Source organism: Pogoniulus pusillus, chromosome 13 (genome assembly GCF_015220805.1).
Source record: "Pogoniulus pusillus isolate bPogPus1 chromosome 13, bPogPus1.pri, whole genome shotgun sequence".
NCBI lineage: Eukaryota > Metazoa > Chordata > Aves > Piciformes > Lybiidae > Pogoniulus > Pogoniulus pusillus.
The window spans coordinates 4,205,959-4,219,814 of record NC_087276.1 but is presented as its reverse complement, the minus strand read 5'-3'; the positions used below and the strand labels follow the sequence as shown (position 1 = coordinate 4,219,814).

At 49.9% G+C, this 13,856-nt stretch overlaps 1 long non-coding RNA gene across 4 annotated transcripts in view; it reads left to right on the top strand.

Moving 5' to 3' along the window:
• LOC135180280 (uncharacterized) overlaps positions 1–13,856 on the top strand; it is a 172,537-nt gene that overhangs the window by 79,901 nt on the left and 78,780 nt on the right. The window contains exon 4 of one of the 4 annotated variants that reach the window (XR_010304357.1): positions 10,654–10,853. The exons of the other annotated variants lie outside the window; for them this stretch is intronic. This is a non-coding gene — a long non-coding RNA (uncharacterized LOC135180280). Of the gene's footprint in view, positions 1–10,653; positions 10,854–13,856 lie in introns of those variants that run through there. 4 annotated transcript variants of the gene reach the window in all.

The window sequence follows — 13,856 nt, the reverse complement described above, 5'->3', positions numbered from 1 at the left end:
ATTACTGAGTCTGTCTGCTACTGATGCTTGCTACTGCTCAGATGTGCAGGCAGAATCATAGAATCAGTCAGGGTTGGAAGGGACCACAAGGAGCAGCCAGTTCCAACCCCCCTGCCATGGGCAGGGAAACCCTACCCTAGAGCAGGCTGCCCACAGCCTCAGCCAGCCTGGCCTCAAACACCTCCAGCCATGGGGCCTCAAGCACCTCCCTGGGCAACCCATTCCAGCCTCTCACCACTCTCATGATCAACAACTTCCTCCTCATGACCAGCCTGACTCTCCCCACCTCCAGCTTTGCTCCATTCCCCCTAGTCCTGTCACTCCCTCACAGCCTCAAAAGTCCCTCCACAGCATTTTTGGAGCCCCCTTCAGATGCTGGAAGGCCACAAGAAGGTCACCTGGGAGCCTCCTCTGCTCCAGACTCAACAGCCCCAACTCTTTCAGTCTGTGCTCACAGCAGAGCTGCTGCAGCCCTCGGAGCATCCTCCTGGCCCTTCTCTGGACACACTCCAGCATCTCCACATCCCTCTTGTCCCAGGGGCTCCAGAACTGGATGCAGTACTCCAGGTGGGCTCTCAGCAGAGCACAGCATAGAGGGAGAATCCCCTCCCTGGCCCTGCTGGCCACACTTCTCCTGCTGCACCCCAGGCTCTGGTTGGCTTTCTGGGCTGTAGGTGCACACTGCTGGCTCATGTTCAGCTTCTCACCCACCAGTTGGATGTTAGGAGGAAGCTGTTGGCAGAGAGAGTGATTGGCATTGGAATGGGCTGCCCAGGGAGGTGGTGGAGTTGCCATCCCTGGAGGTGTTGAAGCAAAGCCTGGATGAGGCACTCGGTGCCATGGTCTGGTTGACTGCACAGGGCTGGGTGCTAGGTTGGACTGGATGATCTTGGGGGTCTCTTCCAACCTGGTTGATTCTGTGATTCTATATACACATGCAATAGAATGATCTGGCTTGTAAGGGACCTCCAAAGGTCATGCAGTCCAACCCCTCTTTGCAGTAACCAGTGGCATCCTCAACTAGATCAGGCTGCCCAGAGACCTGTTGAGCCTCACCTTGAATATCTCCAGGTATGGGGTCTCAACTACCTCCCTGGTCAACCTGTTCCAGTGTTCCACTCCCCTCATGTTATCTTCTAATAACAAAATATATGTGGGGACATTTTCCCCTGGTATGAAATCCTATACCCTGCTGTTGCTGCCTTTCCAAAGATAGGGAATTTTCACATCTCCAGTTTTGGGACTGATGCTTGTGAATCTTACAGACTTGTTATTAACCAGTCAGTGTTAGTTACAGATGTCTGTTGTTGCATCAGTGCTATAACTGATGCTGGCTTTTTAGTTCCTCCACAGCCTTAACAAATACATAGCAGGAAAATGGGAAACACTGATATCCAGGAAAGAAAAAACAATCTCTTGTGTGAAGCAGCCTTGGCAGTATGCTCCAGATGTGGCTAGACACTGCCCAATTGAACCAGCATCAGAATGCTTCCTCATTGCCCAGTTGAGTATGACCTAGTTTCATAAAGAGAAACTTGGTTATGGAATTCTGCTGGAAGGAAAATGTAGCTTACTCTTTTGCTTCTGATTTCTGTGTTTGGGGCTGAGGAGCACCCTTGGAGAGTGTAAATTTAGTCATCTAATACCATGTTGATGGGTGTGCTTCGTATTTTTTTTCCCCCAAGCATGTTTGTTCTATATTAACATCAATTTTAATAGTGGTAGCAACTCTCAAGACCACAGTTGTATGTTGTGACTGTCAATGAGTCTATGTCCAAGTGCAGGCCAGTGACAAGTGGAGTCCCTCAAGGATCAGTCCTGGGTTCAGTTTTGTGCAGCATCTTTGTGGGTGCCATGGACAGAGGCACTGAGTGCAGCCTCAGCAGGTTTGTTGACCACACCAAACTGTGTGGTGCAGCAGACAGACTGGAGGGCAGGGATCCAGCCAGAGGCACCTGCACAGGCTGGAGAGGTGGGCACAAGCCAACCTCATGAGGTTCAACAAGACCAAGGGCAAGGTCCTGCAGCACCAATCCAGGGTGGGCAATGAGTGGCTGGAGAGCAGCCCTGAGGAGAGGGTCTTCAGGGTGCTGCTGGAAAAGAAGTTCAACAGGAGCCAGCAGTGTGCACTTGCAGCCCAGAAAGCCAAGCAGAGCCTGGGCTGCAGCAGGAGAAGTGTGGCCAGCAGGGCCAGGGAGGTGATTCTCCCCCTCTATTGCACTCTGCTGAGACCCCACCTGGAGTACTGCATCCAGTTCTGGAGCCCCTGGGACAAGAGGGCTGTGGAGATGCTGGAGTGTGTCCAGAGCAGGGCCAGGAGGATGCTCTGAGGGCTGCAGCAGCTCTGCTATGGGGACAGAATGAAAGAGTTGGGGCTGTGCAGGCTGGAGCAGAGGAGGCTCCCAGGTGACCTTCTTGTGGCCTTCCAGCATCTGATGTGGGCTACAGAAAAGCTGTGGAGGGACTTTTTAGGCTGTGAGGGAGTGACAGGATGGGGGGGAATGGGGCAAAGCTGGAGATGGGTAGGTTCAGGCTGGCCATGAGGAGGAAGTTGTTGATCATGAGAGTGGTGAGAGGCTGGAATGGGTTGCCCAGGGAGGTGTTTGAGGCCCCATGGCTGGAGGTGTTTGAGGCCAGGCTGGCTGAGGTTGTGTGCAGCCTTCTCTAGGGTAGGGTGTCCCTGGCCATGGCAGGGAGGTTGGAACTGGCTGCTCCTTGTGGTCCCTTCCAACCCTGACTGATTCCATGATTCTCTATTCTCATTGCTACTGGAAGCAGCAGAAAAACCAAGCAGACCTCAGGTCTTGGCTCTCTTTTGTACACTACTGGGGCAAATCAGTCACAAACAGGATTGAGAAAGCTCTCTGATGACACAGTTGCAGAGGGTTCTTATGTGAGCAGAATTCAGACATTTAATTGGTTATGCAACCTATTACTGGAGCACTTCACTTTGAGTGGCAGTAAGTAATTAGGGCTGTAACTGCCACACAACTGTTGTAATTTTTCATGCAGCTATGTTACATGATAACATGATAACACTGATGCTAATACTAACGTTGGGCTAGGCAGCTAAAGAGGGGATTACAATAGAGAAGTGCTAATAGTATGTTGTTAGGAAACAGGATGCCAAGAAGCCATTAGAAAGGAGAGTAAGAGAATAAAATGATAACTCCCATGGGGAAATCAGAATAGAGGTTCAAGGCACACTATGGGCAGAGAGTGTTGTGATGCTTTTAGTGTCTTTAAATCCTTGTTAAAAGGCTAAGGCTGAGGGGTTGAAGAATCCTGATGTGAAAAGAAGTGGAAGGTGATGGGCTTGAGAGCAGCCACCTCATTTGATGGCTGCAGGGTGTCTCCAGCCAGGGCATTTGCTAGGTTTGTGGGGTATGTCTTTGGCATTCTCCCACAGATATTTTTTTCTGGGAAGAGTAAATTGATATTCCTGGAAATACCAGAGGGTCTCCTGTGTAACATGAAAAGCAGAGAGGGCTCCAGATGGTGGTTGCAGGGATGAGATAGCAGCCTCTGCAGTGCTGCAGCATCCCAAGTGAAGAAGGTCACAGAGTCCTGTTGCTCTGCATGCTTGAGAGGCCTCTGTACCCAGAGTGCTGTGAGCTCCCCTTGGTAATCTCACTGGCTGCCTAAAGATCTTATGGGGATCCATGCCAGCACACAGAGATTGGGGTTTTCACAAGTACAGCTAGAATGTGATAAATTCCCTGCCACACTCTCATCACTGTGACATACAGAAGTGTCAGCGAGCTTGCTTCATTCTGCACCCGTGTGTGGCAGTAGGAACAGCTCGAGGCTCAGATGGGAGAGGACAGCAGTGTCCTGAGTGCTGTGCAGACACAGAGGCTCAATCTGCAGAGACCCTTGTCCAAGCCAGAGAAACCCCAGACAGACAAGGACACAAAAAGGCTTGAGGGCCTTAGCAGGGCAGGAATCCCCTTGGAAAGCAGTGCTTGTGCACTCACGTAGCTGTGGCTGGAGCTACAAAGCATGGACAGTGAAGCCTGTGCTTGTATCACAGTATCACCAAGGTTGGAAGAGACCTCACAGATCATCAAGTCCAACCCTTTAGCACAGAGCTCAAGGCCAGACCATGGCACCAAGTGCCACGTCCAGTCCTGCCTTGAACAGCTCCAGGGACGGCGACTCCACCACCTCCCCGGGCAGCCCATTCCAGTGTCCAATGACTCTCTCAGGGAAGAACTTTCTCCTCACCTCCAGCCTAAACTTCCCCTGGCACAGCCTGAGGCTGTGTCCTCTTGTTCTGGTGCTGGCCACCTGAGAGAAGAGAGCAACCTCCTCCTGGCCACAACCTCCCCTCAGGTAGTTGCAGACAGCAATAAGGTCTCCCCTGAGCCTCCTCTTCTCCAGGCTAACCAATCCCAGCTCCCTCAGCCTCTCCTCGTAGGGCTGTGCTCAAGGCCTCTCCCCAGCCTCGTTGCCCTTCTCTGGACACGCTCAAGCATCTCAATGTCCCTCCTAAACTGGGGGGCCCAGAACTGAACACAGCACTCAAGGTGAGGTCTAACCAGTGCAGAGTACAGGGGCAGAATGACCTCCCTGCTCCTGCTGGCCACAGCATTCCTGATGCAGGCCAGGATGCCACTTGTAGACCTGCCCCTCTCTTGTTCAGCGCTAACTGAGCTGCTGCTGCTGCTGCATTTGCTCACCTCCCCTTCTGTCAGAAAATGAAATGGTTCTGTAGAAATTGTGTAGATCTCCCTGGTTAACTGATACAGTGAGAATGTTTGCTGGCATTGTTACACCCACCACTGCCTACACTTGCGGACTGACAGTGAGCGCTGTGATCTCAGCCGCAGGTGCGTGTCCGCTACATGCAGATGCGATGTCTGCTCCTTCCTAGGTTAAGGCATAGAACCTGTGACAGTGAACTGCATCACACTCGTGTGTGGGTGTGAGGTTCTCAGTGCAAATGGCCTGTGTTTGCCTGTGTGAGCTTCTGCTTCACTGATAGGCAGGAAAAAATAAGGAACAAGACCTTGGAAAAATCGAATTGACCCTTTTGAGAAGCCTTTTCTGCACATGTGATGATATGCAGGTGGAGATCATGGAGCTGAAGTAAATTGACCATCAACTGCACAGCAGATACTAGGTGTGCAGGTGGAGATCATGGAGCTGAAGTAAATTAAGCATCAACTGCACAGTAGACACTAGGTGTGCAGGTGGAAATCAGGGAGCTGAAGTTAAGCATCAACTGCACAGTAGACACTAGGTGTGCAGGTGGAAATCAGGGAGCTGAAGTAAGTTAAGCATCAACTGCACAGTAGACACTAGGTGTGCAGGTGGAAATCAGGGAGCTGAAGTAAGTTAACCATCACCTGCACAGCGGATACTATGTGTGCAGGTGGAAATCAGGGAGCTGAAGTAAATTAACCATCACTTGCACAGCAGATTCTAGGTGTGCAGGTGGAAATCAGGGAGCTGAAGTAAGTTAACCGTCAACTGCACAGTAGACACTAGGTGTGCAGGTGGAGATCAGGGAGCTGAAGTAAATTAACCATCACCTGCACAGTAGATACTAGGTGTGCAGGTGGAGATCAGGGAGCTGAAGTAAATTAAGCATCACCTGCACAGTAGATACTAGGTGTGCAGGTGGAGATCAGGGAGCTGAAGTAAATTAACCATCACCTGCACAGCAGATACTAGGTGTGCAGGTGGAGATCATGGAGCTGAAGTAAATTAAGCATCAACTGCACAGTAGATACTAGGTGTGCAGGTGGAAATCAGGGAGCTGAAGTAAATTAAGCATCAACTGCACAGTAGATACTAGGTGTGCAGGTGGAGATCAGGGAGCTGAAGTAAATTAAGCATCAACTGCCCAGCAGATACTAGGTGTGCAGGTGGAAATCAGGGAGCTAAAGTAAATCAACCATCACCTGCACAGTAGACACTAGGTGTGCAGGTGGAGATCAGGGAGCTGAAGTAAATTAACCATCACCTGCCCAGCAGATACTAGATGTTTTCAATCCAGAGGCACGAATAGCTTAAGAACAGGCAAAGCAAAACCATCTCTCATTAGAAAATTATTTTCCAAGTGTGCCAGTTTACTCAACTTTCAGTTATTCTCCCTACTGGAAGAGGAAATTAACATCTGGTGCCCATTTGCTTTGTCTGAAAAAAACATCAGGAGTATTAAACCTGCTCTTTGCTGGTGAGGGGTTAAGGCTTGTAACATGCCTGTTGCGATATCTTGTGCTTCAGCTAAACCTTTAATGAGAGTGTTTTCTACCTGAAATAGCTACTGATTGTTTCAAACTAGTCAGATGTTAATGTATGCAGATCAGATTTATTCTCAGCTTCTTTTTGTGGTCTTACCTTTGGGGTTTTCACCATTCCAATAATTCTTACTCAGTCCCCTAGGTCTTACAGTATCTGACACATGAGCATAACCTCTGTGTCACCCGGAGATGCTCAGGTGGAGGACAAACCCTCTGGTTTTCTTTTGAACCCAACCCTTTCCAGTTAGCAAGGCAGCAGAAACTGCTGCTTCATGATGAAGTTCCCAGCAAAGTAGTCTTTATTTGTCCTGAGACCAAATAAACTCTCCAAAACTTTTTTCCAGTTGATCAGTGCCTGGATTCTTAGTATGCATCCAGGATATGCTGCTTCTGCCAGACAAGCAGCAACAGAACAAGGGGACACAGTCTCAAGTTGTGCCAAGGGAAGTGTAGGCTGGATGTTAGGAGGAAGTTGTTGGCAGAGAGAGTGATTGGCATTGGCATGGGCTGCCCAGGGAGGTGGTGGAGTCATTGTCCCTGGAGGTGTTCAAGAAAAGCCTGGCTGAGGCACTCAGTTCCATGATCTAGATGACTGCCTAGGGCTGGGTGCTAGGTTGGCCTGGGTGATCTTGGAGGTCTCTTCCAACCTGGTTGATTCTATGATTCTAACCATGCCACAGCATCATCCCATCCCTGGTTGTGCTGCAGTGCATCAGGGGTTAGGATTGGCAGTTTGGAACATGTTCAGAAGCCTTTGGTGGTGCCATGGAATATCTGTTTTCACAGAATCAGTCAAGGTTGGAAGGGACCACAAGGATCATCTAGTTCCAACTGCCCTGCCATAGGCAGGGACACCCTACCCTAGATCAGGCTGGCCACAGCCTCATCCAGCCTGGGCTTAAACACCTCCAGGGATGGGGTGTCATAAGGGCTCCAGAACTGGATGCAGTACTCCAGGTGGGGTCTCAGCAGAGTGCAGTAGAGGGGGAGAATCACCTCCCTGGCCCTGCTGGCTGCACTTCACCTGATGCAGCCCAGGCTCTGCTTGGCCTTCTGGGCTGCAAGTGCACACTGCTGGCTCCTGTTGAGCTTCTCATTCACCACTCATTTTCACTCTTTGCATTTATGGTTTTCTCTTCTGCATCTTTTTTGGAAGACCTGATGGCAATGGTGGCATTTAGATTATCCCTCTGTATCATAATCCTCTCTTACAAGTGGCTTATGACCTCATCTGTGTGTGCATGAGTGACAATTCTTATCCTGAGTCTTCACTGCATGCTGACTTTTTTTAGAAGGACAGCACCAGTGGAGTGGTTCATGTCTCAGGTCAGGGTGTGCTGCATGTCAGCTGCAAAGGGCTCTTCAACTGCAGGCCTTGCTGAGATTACTGGGTTAGGCTAATTCCATCTGGGTTGGGTTGGACCTGTGCTGTTAGGTCTTCCTGACATGACAGATTGTGCTGTGTCGTGTGGGTTCAGTAGTGGGAGCCTATACAACATCAAACAGCTTGATCCTACTCTCTATTTCTATCTATTAACATGCATTTAAGTGTGCAGCCCAGATTCTGCTTTTAATTAAAGTCAGCTCAACTCCAAGGAAATTAACTGAGTAAATAAGGCTAGCATTTGTTTTAACCATCTTAGAATTTGGCTTCATGTTGCTAACTCTGTTTTCCTCCAATGTACTGTTTTATTTTGGAAAACACTTCAAGGATGTCAGCTAGCCCAAAGGCTCCAGCTGCAGTCTGATCATAAATACCCACTAATGAAGAGAGTTTCACTCTATGAAGCACATGTCTTTATTTTGATAGAACATAAACACGTATTAAATAGGGCAGAGGAGCTAATTTTCTACACTAAGTGCTTCCATTCAGTGGCTTCCTGAGGAACTAACAAAAATGGCCCCAGTCCATGGTGAATTTCCCTGCTCCTAGCAGCACCTTAGAAAATGCTAATGTAGGTAGTGGAATAGGATAGAGAATTGATAGAATTGAGGCTCCATCCCTGGAGGTGTTTAAGGCCAGGCTGGATGGGGCTCTGGCCAGCCTCAGCTAGGGTAGGGTGTCCCTGCCCATGGCAGGGGGCTTGGAACTAGCTGATCCTTGTGGTCCCTTCCAACCCTGACTGGTTCTGTGTTCTCTAAGTAATATATAGCAGCAAGATACCCTTTAGGGAAAGTAGGTTTAGTATTCAACAATGAAAGAGTGCTGCTCCTTAGGAGCATCCCTTAATGACAGTGTGATGCTCTTTGGGAGCATCCTTTAATGGCAGTGGAGAATGTGTCTCATAACAGTATCACCAAGGTTGGAAGAGACCTCATAAGTCATCAAGTCCAACCCTTTACCACAGAGCTCAAGGCCAGACCATGGCACCAAGTGCCACGTCCAGTCCTGCCTTGAACAGCTCCAGGGACGGCGACTCCACCACCTCCCCAGGCAGCCCATTCCAGTGTCCAATGACTCTCTCAGGGAAGAACTTTCTCCTCACCTCCAGCCTAAATCTCCCCTGGCACAGCCTGAGGCTGTGTCCTCTTGTTCTGGTGCTGGCCACCTGAGAGAAGAGAGCAACCTCCTCCTGGCCACAACCACCCCTCAGGTAGTTGTAGACAGCAATAAGGTAACAGGAGGCTTCTGGTTTAAAAAGAAGCACTTCTGCTGCGGCTGAAAGTCACTTGTCAGAAACAAGAAGCTGCATAAACGTCACTGCCAACAGCCAGGCTTAGTGACCTTTAATGTTCCACCTGGCAGGATAATTAAATTTACAGTAGTTGCTTTGGTCTTCACTAATATTATTATGATGGTTCAAAACCTCTTGCACAACAACATTCAACAGCTAATTCTTTCAGCAAGAAAATAGCGAATCTATTACAGTCAAGGGGAATTATTCAATCTGTCAAACTTGCTGAGCAGCATATGAAAGAAAAAAGCTTTTAGGGTATTCCACCAAGCCTGATTATCACTGGATTTGGGGTTTCACAGCTTCATCTTGTGTTCATCTTGGTTTTGCTGCTGGAAATCACAGTATCACCAAGGTTGGAAGAGACCTCACAGATCATCAAGTCCAACCCTTTACCACAGAGCTCAAGGCCAGACCATGGCACCAAGTGCCACGTCCAGTCCTGCCTTGAACAGCTCCAGGGACGGCGACTCCACCACCTCCCCGGGCAGCCCATTCCAGTGTCCAATGACTCTCTCAGGGAAGAACTTTCTCCTCACCTCCAGCCTAAATCTCCCCTGGCACAGCTTGAGGCTGTGTCCTCTTGTTCTGGTGCTGGCCACCTGAGAGAAGAGAGCAACCTCCTCCTGGCCACAACCACCCCTCAGGTAGTTGTAGACAGCAATAAGGTCACCCCTGAGCCTCCTCTTCTCCAGGCTAACCAATCCCAGCTCCCTCAGCCTCTCCTCGTAGGGCTGTGCTCAAGGCCTCTCCCCAGCCTCATCGCCCTTCTCTGGACATGCTCAAGCATCTCAATGTCCCTCCTAAACTGGGGGCCCAGAACTGAACACAGCACTCAAGGTGTGGTCTAACCAGTGCAGAGTACAGGGGCAGAATGACCTCCCTGCTCCTGCTGGCCACACCATTGCTGATGCAGGCCAGGATGCCACTGGCTCTCTTGGCCACCTGGGCACACTGCTGGCTCATGTTCAGGAGGGACATATATGCGTGGCTTGATAGTGTGTTGGCAGTCCAACATTTGAACTGTAAATTCCCCAGGGACTAGAGCCACTCTTAAGTGTGTAAAATAATAAGAGGCAAAGTATTTATTCCTTTATGGTGTGGACAGCTGTCTGTATTTCTGAGATAGAAAATTGTCTTGTGCTTCCTATGGTACACATAAGGCTCAGGCACAGCCTGGCTCCTGACACACTGACCTGAGCTCTGCTGCTGCTGTCCAGGACCCCCAAGGAAGAGGCTGGGACTGACTCACCAGGCAGGGACTCTGCTCTCTCTCTCTTTGTGTGGACAAGTGAGCGCAGAAGGAGAAGACATCTCCACAGTTCATGACTGCATTGCTGCAGCCTGGTATGGTCCTGCTAAGCTCCAGAACTAATGCCCAGGGATTAATGAATGGGCTGCTCAGGGAGGTGGTGGAGGCACCATCCCTGGAGGTGTTCAAGAAAAGCCTGGATGAGTCACTTAGTGCCATGGTCTGGTCGATTGGACAGGGCTGGGTGCTAGGTTGGACTGGATGAGCTTGAGAAGTCTCTTCCAACCTGGTTGATTCTATGATTCTGTGCCATGCAGTGCTGCTGAATCAGTCAAAGTGGAAGGCTTCTAACCATCAGCAGAAACATCTTATTTCTGCTTTCCCCTCTTTTTTTCCCCCAAGACTCTTCAGATGTTATTTGAGACAGAAGAGTTTGTGAGCTCATTGGCTCATTGCCTGCTTTTGCCTCCTGCAGGTCATCTCTCTTTTGTAGCTTCCCAGTAGAAGTGGATTCCTGTGGTTTCCCTTCCTCCAAATGAGGGCAAAAAATACTTTGCAAGGACTCAGCAAGCAGGCATGTAAGCTACTGGGTCTTGTGTTTGACAGGGCATAATGCTGTGAACGACTCAGCACCCTTAACCTCTCAATAAAAGGCTCTCCACGTTGTTCAGCAGTGCTGAAAGAGGAGAGGCCATCAATGCACGATTTCAGGAATGGATGTCACTGCAGTGTGAAGCACAGGGATATCCTCATTGCTGTCCACAACTACCTGAAAGGAGGTTGTAGCCAGGTGGGGTTGGTCTCTTCTGCCAGGCAATCAGCAACAGAACAAGGGGACACAGTCTCAAGTTGTGCTGGGGAGGTCTAGGCTGGATGTTAGGAGGAAGTTGTTGTCAGAGAGAGTGATTGGTATTGGAATGGGCTGCCCAGGGAGGTGGTGGAGTTACTGTCCCTGGAGATGTTCAAGAAAAGCCTGGCTGAGGCACTTAGTGCCATGGTCTGGTTGACTGGCTAGGGCTGGGTGCTAGGTTGGACTGGATGATGTTGGAGGTCTCTTCCAACCTGGTTGATTCTATGATCCTATGATCACTGGCACATCACTCTCAACCTATCAGCCACAGAGAGGCTGCTGACCCTTACCTCTCTTTTCATCTTGGCCTTCATGACGACATTGCCCAGAAAGCAAACGCCAGACCTGAGTTCAGTGCTGAGGAAATACTAGAAGGAGAACCACTCCAATCATCTCTTAGGAAAGGAAGCCATGAGCACTGCTTTCCTTATCCATATCTCTGCTCTTAACAAAATCCAGGCTGCTGGTGCATACCAAGGAGAATTTGAGTCTCATTCCTCACTTCCTATTTGTCTTAAAGTGAATTCTGTGGATGGGATCCGATTACCGCGACACAAACCCCTTTTTTGTTACTTCACAGCCACACAATTTTGTACCAAGACTGTATGGATTCTGTTTTCCCAAGAGCTGCCTGTGGCAGCTGGGGGTTCAAAAGCCTTCAGATGCTTTCCAGCACAAATGCCCTTTTCCTGGGCAGGCCTGCAGCTCCCACGCTCCAGGGAGCGGTGGGAGAGCAGAGGCAGCTGTGGCAGAGCTCACTCCTTGCGGCTGCAGGCTCTTGCTGGAGTGGCTGGAGGAGCTGGTAGCAGTGTGTTTAGCAGTCAGCCCTTGCCATTTTCTGTGCACCTGACTTTCTGGGAGGGATGTTGTTTTGTAAGTGTTTCCATGTCAGCTTGGGGAAATCATGGAATCACAAAATCAGGGTTGGAAGGGACCACAAGGAGCAGCTAGTTCCAACCCCCCTGCTGTGTCCAGGGACACCCTACCCTAGAGCAGGCTGCACACAGCCTCAGCCAGCCTGGCCTCAAACACCTCCAGCCATGGGGCCTCAAACACCTCCCTGGGCAACCCATTCCAGCCTCTCACCACTCTCATGCTCAACAACTTCCTCCTCACATCTAGGCTGAATGTGAACCTCCAGCTTTGCTCCATTCCCCCCAGTCCTGGCACTACCTGACAGCCTAAAAAGTCCCTCTACAGCTCTTTTGTGGCCCCCTTCAGATCCTGGAAGGCCACAAGAAGGTCACCTGGGAGCCTCCTCTGCTCCAGCCTGCACAGCCCCAACTCTTTCAGTCTGTGCTCACAGCAGAGCTGCTGCAGCCCTCTCAGCATCCTTGTGGCCCTTCTCTGGACAGACTACATCATCTCCACGTCCCTCTTGTAACAGAGGCTCCAGAACTGGATGCAGTGGAACACCCTTCTCTGGAACATGTCCAGAAAAGGATGACAGAGCTGATGAGGGGCCTGGAACACAAATCCTATGAGAAGAGGCTGAGGGAGCTGGGGATGTGCAGCCCGCAGAAGAGAAGGCTCAGGGCTGACCTCATTGCTGTCTGCAACTACCTGAAGGGAGGTTGTAGCCAGGTGGGGTTGGTCTCTTCTGCCAGGCAACCAGCATCAGAACAAGGGGACAGAGTCTCAAGCTGTGCCAGGGCAGGTCTAGGCTGGATATTAGGAGGAAGTTGTTGGCAGAGAGAGTGATTGGCATTGGAATGGGCTGCCCAGGGAGGTGGTGGAGTCACCGTCCCTGGAGATGTTGAAGCAAAGCCTGGCTGAGGCACTTAGTGCCATGGTCTGGTTGATTGGACTGGGCTGGGTACTAGGTTGGAGTGGATGATCCTGGAGGTGTCTTCCCACCTGGCTGATTCTATGATTCTATGAGATAACTTCTCACACTGTTACCTTGCTTGGCTGTGTGCTTCGTCCCCTCTTCACAGTGCATTACGCAGCGTCAGTCGCAGAGCTCTGATGCTGTTATTTGCTGGCTAAACAAAACTGTTTGATGAGAAGAGCACCAAATAGCACATACAGAATAACCACAAATGCTCTCATTTGGGAGTGAATTATCTTTTCAGCATTCTACTATGGACATTAGTATAAAGAAAAGCCTTTCTTATTGCATTGTGACCCAAAGCCTCTGGACAGATATTTGTGTGTTGGGTGTGATGAGAGTACTTAACCATCTGGTGTTGCCAAAGAATTGCACACACTTGCTTTTACTGTTTCATCAGAGCTCAGAGGGTGATTCTCTTCTGAAAACAGAGAAATTAATCTGAGGCTCAGAAGTTTTATGGTGGGGAGGAGTGCTGAAGGAGACATGAATTCCAACATGGCTTTGTTCTGAACTGGACTGAAAAGTTACATTTCAAAATGTTCCACTCAAAAGAAAAGGGGACAATTTTCATGAAAATCATAAAAGTAGGGTTTGAGTTTTGCTAAATGAAGCAACAGTTGTTAGGATGTCTAATGCCTGGCTTTGCCATCACTCCCTGGGACATCTTGGGAAGCTCCTGTCCTGTTGTAAGCAGCTTGGGAAGCTCGCTGGAGTTCAGAGTTTGCTCACGTTGGAGCCAGGGTAGCTGTTAGGCTGCAAAATGTGTGGCAGGACTTCAGAGAGCCCTGACTATGCCAGCTGTAGCTTGAGGGCTTTCAGACACTCAACTGCTGGTTTGCTGTGGCACTCATCATGGCAAGGTGGTTGTGGGATGCAGGATCTGTGAAGGTGGATTTGTAGCAGTGTATCGAGTGGGGCGGAAGGAATCCAGCAGTGATCCCGTTAGGAATCTGCCTGTCTTGGATAGGCATCTCATCAGTTCTGTGAGATATTC